Genomic DNA, 8,261 nt, shown 5'->3' on the forward strand with positions numbered 1-8,261 from the left:
ATCCAACAAATGTTCTTTCCATCCTTTCAGTCAGAGTTAATAAAGCAAAAGTAACTGATATGAACTTCACATCATGTGATCTATTCTACCTCCTATCTTCCTTGAGAGGAGAAACTGGTTTATTCATTTTGTAACTCCTGCAGCATATTGCTAGACACTCATTTGATGTACAGAATTTTGATTAAAAATCTAGCTATTGGGGCTGGGGATGTGGCTCAAGCGGTAGCGCACTCGCCTGGCATGCATGCGGCCCGGGTTCGATCCTCAGCACCACATACAAACAAAGATGTTGTGTCCGCCGAAAACTAAAAAATAAATATTAAAATTCTCTCAAAAAAAATCTAGCTATTGTCAAGGAGTTATAGAAGTTATAACCTCTCATACTAAAAATATATAAGGAGGCAAAATTTTATTCTCAAACCTTATTTAACAATTCAAATAAAGTGTAAATTTTAAGAATTTTTGACAGAAAACTTTGTGAACAGAAATGTTCAGACACAAGAACACCTAAGGTACATGCGAGATAAGAAAGTCCTACTTACACAGCAGATATAACTAGGAGATATATATTTGTGGCTTGTCACACACATTATACTCATAAATAAAACAGTTAGAATACCCATTATTTCTCATTTCTATCCAAGTAGTCACTTCTTCATAATTTCAAATATCACCTCCATCTCAAATTTATATATATTGGACTCATTTTCAGCAATGTTTCAGTCCCCATATCTCTGCCAGATGGTTATTTCTGTCTTGAAATTAATTCAATAGGCATTTTTTTTTTTTTTTTTTTTTTTTTTTTAGTGTTCAGTGTCTATTCTGCCTGCATTAAGTACTGAACAGTAGGAAGTCACACTAAAATATACACTGGCACCCTCTTCATTATCTGGCTTATATGAAACTAAGCTACCAGATCCTATTCTCCTCTAACTCCCATATGGCAACTCATTCACATGACTTAGTATTTTCTTTCTTCTATGACTTCCCAACTGTGAAGAAGGATACCAACTTGCAATCTGTTGGGGTAGACATTCCTGGAATCTATTCATGAGGAATTCCTAGGAAATCATTTATTGGAGTGAAAAAGAAAGCTAAAGCATGAAGACACTGTCCATTAACAAAATAGTTTATGGTGAGCACAGTGCTACACACCTGTAATCCCAACTACCAGGGAAGCTGAGACAGGAGAATCACAAGTTCAAGGCCAGTCTGGGCAATTTAGGGAGCCTCTGTCTCAAAAAATAACATTTAAAGGGGGTTGGAGGTTGAGGATGTAACTCATTGGTAGAGAGCCCCAGGATTCAATCCCTAGTATCTAAAAATAATAATAATAACTTGGAGCTCAACCTTGAGTCTGTCTCAATGTCCTTGGCCAAGCCCTCACAATTTATAACTGAATCCTAGGGAAAGGAGATTATAAGTACAACTTTAGAGCTTTCACACACACACACACACACACACACACACACAAATGGGTACACAGAGTAGTACTTCTATGAAACTGTTTCAAAGAAACAACACAAAAATGAGGCAGATGGAGTCATCAGATATACCACTACTTCACCACTAGAGGGCAAGTGGTGGCTGTCAGTAAATGACAGCTTTGGATCTTGAGGCTTTTCTGAAAGGATTGCAAAGGCAACAAAGGATCAAGACAATTTTGATGGAAGCTGTGAATAGCCATCAGTAGAGACACTGCTGCCTGCTTGGCACCTTAAGTGAGATTTCCAAGCTCCTGAGAGAACCACAGACATCACCAGAGAGAATCTAAGCAAGACAAGGGAAATGGTGGGTTCAGTGCAGTTGCTAGAGATTAGGCTGGTGATAATTAGTGAGATCCACTAGTGCCTAGAGGACTCCCAGGGATAGTTGGGGACAGTTGCAACCAACTAAAGGAAATGCGGGATATTATTTTCACTATGACCTCATGCTCACCCCAGACAAATATATTCTAAGGAATGTTGATCATAGATAAACTTCCATGTATATGCTGTTCCTTTTCACTGCATGCCAGTCTTACATTGTATCTTAATTCACATTGTATATTAGTTTCCCATTAGATATGTAACAAATTATACAACCTGATGGTTTAGACAATACTAATTTGTAATCTTATAGCTCTGGAAGCCAGAAATACAACAACAAAGATCTCCCTGGGTAAAATTAAGATACTGGCTGGTCTATATTCCTTTCAGTGAGATATTGGAGAGAATCTGTTTCCTTCCCTTTTCAGGCATCTAAGACATATCTCTCATCCTTTGGTTTGATACAAACACCTACCCCCTATAGCCATTATGCAGGGTGGAACATCTCTAATGGGTCACTGTCTCTAAACTTCAGCGCTCTCTAAACTTTCTCAGGGCTGAAGACCTACCACCAGGCAGTCCACCTCATAACCCATAGCTCTTTCTTCCATCTTCAAAGCTAGCAGTGGCTGGTAGAGTTCTCTCGCATCATATGTGTAAGGACTGTTTTTTCATTGCTGTATGTGTGTCTTTCTCTGACCACGGCTGGGAAAGTTACTCCACTTTTCTGAGTTTGTGTAATTACTGAATTGTGCCCACAGGATAATCTTCCCCTTTAAAGCTCCAATATCCTATGTTCATCTACAATGTCCCTTTTGCTACCTAAGGTAACTTAATGACAGGTTCTGAGGATTAGAATATGGATACCTTTGGGGGGCCTTAGTTCTGCCTACCACACATTACTTGTAGTATAAAGTCCATTTCTCATAGTTCTTCATAGCCTGTGTTTCCTGCAAATAAATAAACACTGTTGACCATAAAAGAAAGGTCCCCCTTGCCAACTACTTTTATCCTGGACTGTTACATACATATTCCCAAGGGGGAAAATGTGATGATTTGGGGCATTATGCCAACCATCTGGTTCCATTCACTTTCTTTTTTCTTTTTCCCTTGTTTCCCATGATTTTTTTTTTTAAGAGAGAGAGAGAGAGAATTTTTTAATATTTATTTTTTTAGTTTTCAGCGGACACAACATCTTTGTTTGTATGTGGTGCCGAGGATCGAACCCGGGCCGCACGCATGCCAGGCGAGCGCGCTATACCGCTTGAGCCACATCCCCAGCCCCTCCCATGATTTTCAACAGAATTATTCAGTGCAGTTAAAGATCACTGACCTACATACAGCTAGGTTCCATACCTACCTCAATTTGAACAGGTTTTTGATCCTCAGTTTTCTCACTTGTAAATGAAAAGGTTAGACAAGATCAGCTGGGTGTGCTGGAACATGGCTGTAATGTGTGGGCTTAGGCAGGAAGATCATGAGTTCAAAGCCAGCCTCGGCAACTTAGTGAGGCCCTAAGCAATTCAGAGAGACCCCTCTCTAAATAAAATATATTTTTTAAAGGGCTGGGGATGTGGCTTAGTGGTTAAGTGTTCTTAAGTGCTCTTGGATTCTATCCCCAGTACAAAAAAAAAACAAAAACACCACAACAACAAAACGGTTAGGCAAGATTAGCCTCAGGTCTTTGTTCAGTTTTATATTTCATGATTCTCTAATCCTTAAAGACAAAAAAAAATTTCATCTAGTCCAGATTCCTGCCTCCTGGAGTCATTGCTCAGTAAAGCATCTCTGGCAGGTAGCCACCCAGTCCTGTATAAACTGTCAAAGCTGTGGGCCTGTCAAGGGGCAGTTCATTCCATTCATAACAGCTGATCAGCAGGAAACTTTTCCTCATACTAAGTAGAAAATGTGACTTGACCTCTCTAACTCCTGATTTCTTTATGTGTAAAATGGAGATGACATTGGTGCAATGCACGCCTATAATCTTAGGAGGCTAAGGCAGGAAGATTCCAAGTTTGAGGTCAACCTCAGCAAATTAGTAGGACCCTTTTTCAAAATAAAAAATGAAAAGGTATAGGGTATAGCACAGTGGTGAAGCACCCCAGAGTTCAATCCCCAGTGCCCCAAAGTTTTTTAATTAAAAAATAAAAGTGATGAAAATATCTTTTTACACAAGAGTTCTTAAGAAGTTCAAATGAAAAAAATTAAAAGTACTTCTTAAAAATAGAAAGTACTGCCAGGTGCAGTAAGTAGCCCATGCCTCTAATCCCAGTGGCTTGGGAGGCTGAGTCAGGAGGATTGAGAGTTCAAAGCCAGCCTCAGCAACAGCGAGGCACTAAGCAACTCAGTGAAACCCTGTCTCTGAATAAAATACAAAATAGGGCTGGGGATGTGGCTCAGTGGAAGTGCTTCCAAGTTCAATCCCCGGCAGGCCAATAAATAAATAAATAAATGTACTCTTAAGTGTTATTTTCATATTACCAAATATTAGTAAGAATGTCTAGGTTTCTATTCCTTTATACTTGTGCAACCTGTAGTCGGTTGTACATTTGTCCTTTTTTTGTTGTTTTTTGCGGGGGGAGGGGAGACGGGGGGCGGGCAGTGAGCACGGTTTCCAGGGATTGAACATAGGAGCACTCAACCACTGAGCCACATCCCAGCCCTATTATGTATTTTATTTAGAAACAGAGTCTCACTGAGTTGCTTAGTGCCTTGCCGTAGCTGAGCTGTCTTTGTGCTTGCAATCCTTCTGCCTCAGCCTCCCCAGCTGCTGAGATTATAGGCATGGGCCACCATGCCCAACTGTGCATTTGTATTTTAAATATTTTTTTTCTTATCAATTTCTGTTCTTTTCAGGTAAAGCATTAAAAATTATCCTGAATAAAAGTCTGACATGTAGCTTTCTGGTTATATTACTGAAGTCTGTTCAACCTCAAGTTGACTTAAAAAAGAAACATTTTTTGTGTGTGGGTATGTGGTGGGGTTTGAACTCAGGAACCCACTTACCACTGAGTGACAGCACTCCTTTATATTTTCTCTTTTGAGATGGGGTCTCTCTGCAGAGACTGGCCTTGAACTTGCCAAACACTCTTGCCTCAGTCTCCCAAGTAACTGTGATTACAAGCATGTGCCACCACACCCAACTAGAAACACTCTTTTGTATGATTTCCACCTACTTCATTAATAACAGTGAGAAGAATAGGAGTTTAATACTTAAATAATTCTATAAAAGTTGATAGTAATTATTTCATAACACTCTTTAAATAGTTGTTTGCCTCTATAAGAGGCTATAAATTTCAAATTAAGAGTGCACATCCACTTAGCTGTGCACACAGATAGCTGGGAAATGCCCTATAGATGTTTTTCATTTTTTTCTGCCTCCATTTCACCCTATAAAATGTTAAGTACAGGGGCTGGGGATGTGGCTCAAGTGGTAGCGCGCTCGTCTGGCATGCGTGCGGCCCGGGTTCGATCCTCAGCATCACATACCAACAAAGATGTTGTGTCTGCCAATAACTAAAAAATTAAATAAATAAATATTAAAAAAAATGTTAAGTACAGTCTAATTTCAAAATCTCTCTTCATCTTGCATACTTTCTTTTATTCACTGTCTTTCTTTTTTTTTTTTTTTCTTTTTTGGTACTGGGGATTGAACTCAGGGGCAATCAATCACTGAGCCATATCCCCAGCTCTATTTTGTATTTTATTTAGAGACAGGGTCTCACTGAGTTGCTAAGCACCTTGCCATTACTGAAGCTGGCTTTGAACTTGCAATCCTCCTGTCTCAGCCTCCGGAGCCCCTAGGATTACAGGCATGTGCCACCACACTGGCCCTTCTTCTTTTCTTGCCTGGATTTCTTTAAGGGTTTTCTAACTGGCTTCAATTCATTGTTCTTATTCCCTCTCCAGTGATTTTTTTTTCCAATAAACAAAGCCTTACCATGTAATATCTCTCCCCATATAAGATTTTTACATCATTACAGAATTAAATTCCTAATGATTGAAAATCTCATAAAAATTTACCTTATCTCCACATTGCAATATTCTTTGGTCATACTTATTATTCATAATCCCTAAAACAACAATCAAAAAACCCAAGAAGTACTAAGGCCTTTCAACCAACAAGGGAACTTGCATACCCTTTCGCTATGCTTGTGACCATTCCCCTCCTAACTTACTTACTAAGTCCTTCTATTTGGGATCCAGCTTACCTCTGAGAAGTATACCTTCTCTGAGTTTCATTTTGAATCTTCTTCAATGCAGACTATTCTTCTTTCTTCTGAGCACCCAGAGTGTTTCTCATTTGTTCCTTCTATGTTTCTTCGATAGGCTGTTCTTGATGGCAGAGACCCCAATTAATCATTATATGCAAACTCTAGTAAAGCACTGGCAAATGTTTGTTAAATATGAGAAGATCAGAAAAAGTTATGATATTAAAACTGAATTCTCAAATATTTTTGGGTTCATCATCTTCTTTGATCCCTCTAACAGCTTTGTGAGATAGAGAAAACATTTGGAAGAACACATTTATTTTTTACTGCACTATAAGGAAATTGAGACTCTTGTTGTGGCTTGTCCACTATTACACAGAAAAAAGCTCCAAGGTCAAGATCTGAATTAAGGTTTTCTCTTTCCAAGTGAAGTGCATTGTTAAATATATATTTGTACCCAAATATGCAAACATTGCTAGTAAAAATTAAGTACAAAAATATAACTGTGCACTAAAGTCTCTAAGAAGTAATCTAGAAATGTGTTGAGGTTAGGAAAAAGAAATCACATTGAGGATTCATTTATGTTATGTCATTAACAGTGCAGGGGGCTGAATAGAGTTCAGAAAAAGAAAATCCAGCATGTAATTTGTCAAGTGTGTTCTAAAATAAAGTGTGCTTTTACCGGATGATCTGAACACTTTGCATAGCATAAAATTGCCTTCTTGCATCAAACAAGATCTTTGGTGTTTCTCTGCCTGCATCTCCTTGGCTTCCCAGTGTCTTTCAAAAAGTTTAAACATGTTCCCAGACCAGTGTACATGTCATTTGCTCTCCCTGGAATGCTCCAGACTTCTGCACAGCTAACTCCCTTGCTTTCTTCAGGTCTCTGCTCAAATGTTATCTTATCAGCGAAGCCTTTCCTGAACACCCCACCCAACTCCATCTGGACACATCCAGCAACCCCTAGCTTTTCTGTTTCTCCTTTAGGACTTATCCCTAGACATTCTATACAATTACTTGTTTATTTATCATCTCTCTTCCCTGACTCCATAAGTACAGGATCCTGTTTTGTTCACAAATGTATACCCAGAACCTAAAACAATATCTGGCACATAATAGCCTCTCCATAAATATTTGTGAAATGGATGAATGAATGTATCACTGATCTGTGGTTTGTATTTTTCCTTCTGATTGAAGTATGAATTATAGTTGTGCATGTTTGTTTTTTAAGCAAAATATTTGATTCTTTTTATAGATGCACTGAACCTTATTACTATTTGTTTCTCTTAGAACTAAATTGGTTGCACATCTCAGAATCAAATTCTTGGCCAAATTCTTGGAGACATGATCATTCATAGCAGCTGGGGGAGCCTGTAGGCTTTCTTGAGTCATGCCATTGAAACTCTGAAACAGAGTCACCTTCAACAATCTTATTGAACAAAAAATAGATATTTAAGTCCAGTCAATAGTGAAAAATGTAAGGGAGTTATGACACACTTTAAATACTATCTTTTTGACTGGAAATAGAGACAAAAAATTGGGAAAGATCTTATGAAACTGACAGATCCCAATGAGCTGAGGTTCTTTTAGGTCAGATAGCTATTTCTTGGCTTTGTCCTACTATTATGTAAGAGGTGTGTGTGTGTTTTCACGTGTGCTTAAACCCAGGCCTCTTTTTTGACAAATATCTCAGGGGTCATGAAGCCTTCCACTAATATTTCAAAGGAAGACCTGGAGGTCAGGCAAAGTGTTGCCAGGTCCAAGTCCCCGTGGGCTGCCCCTGAGAAACCAATGCTTGAAGTTGCAAAGGCAAAAGTTGCCGCAGTCTGGCTGGGCACAAATCACGAGCCACTGAAGCAGGAACAAACTTTATTTTTAAACTGCAGGAAAACACTTCACACAGCTCCTGGGGAATCCTCCCGAACGCATGAGGCTTGTCCAGGAAGCCCCAGCCGGAAATATCTCTCCCGGAAATCCCTCCTCCTGCACTTCCCCAACCAATGGGAACTCTCGGGGAATCCCCGGAAATCCCCACGAGAACTCCAAAATAGTGGGAGAACTCAAAAGTTGCGGCAGAGGCGGATAGTAATGCCTCGCCTGTCAATCAATACTGTTGGCAAAATGCCAGGGGCCATACAGACTCGGCAGTGGCTCTCAGCATCTCCCCCTTTTTGTTTAATTAAACAACAAGCAATGTGGCTTAGGGACTGTGCCTGTTAGGCAGTCCAATTCAACATATGGT

Source organism: Marmota marmota, unplaced genomic scaffold, assembly GCF_001458135.2.
Source record: "Marmota marmota marmota unplaced genomic scaffold, marMar, whole genome shotgun sequence".
Taxonomy (NCBI): Eukaryota; Metazoa; Chordata; class Mammalia; order Rodentia; family Sciuridae; genus Marmota; species Marmota marmota.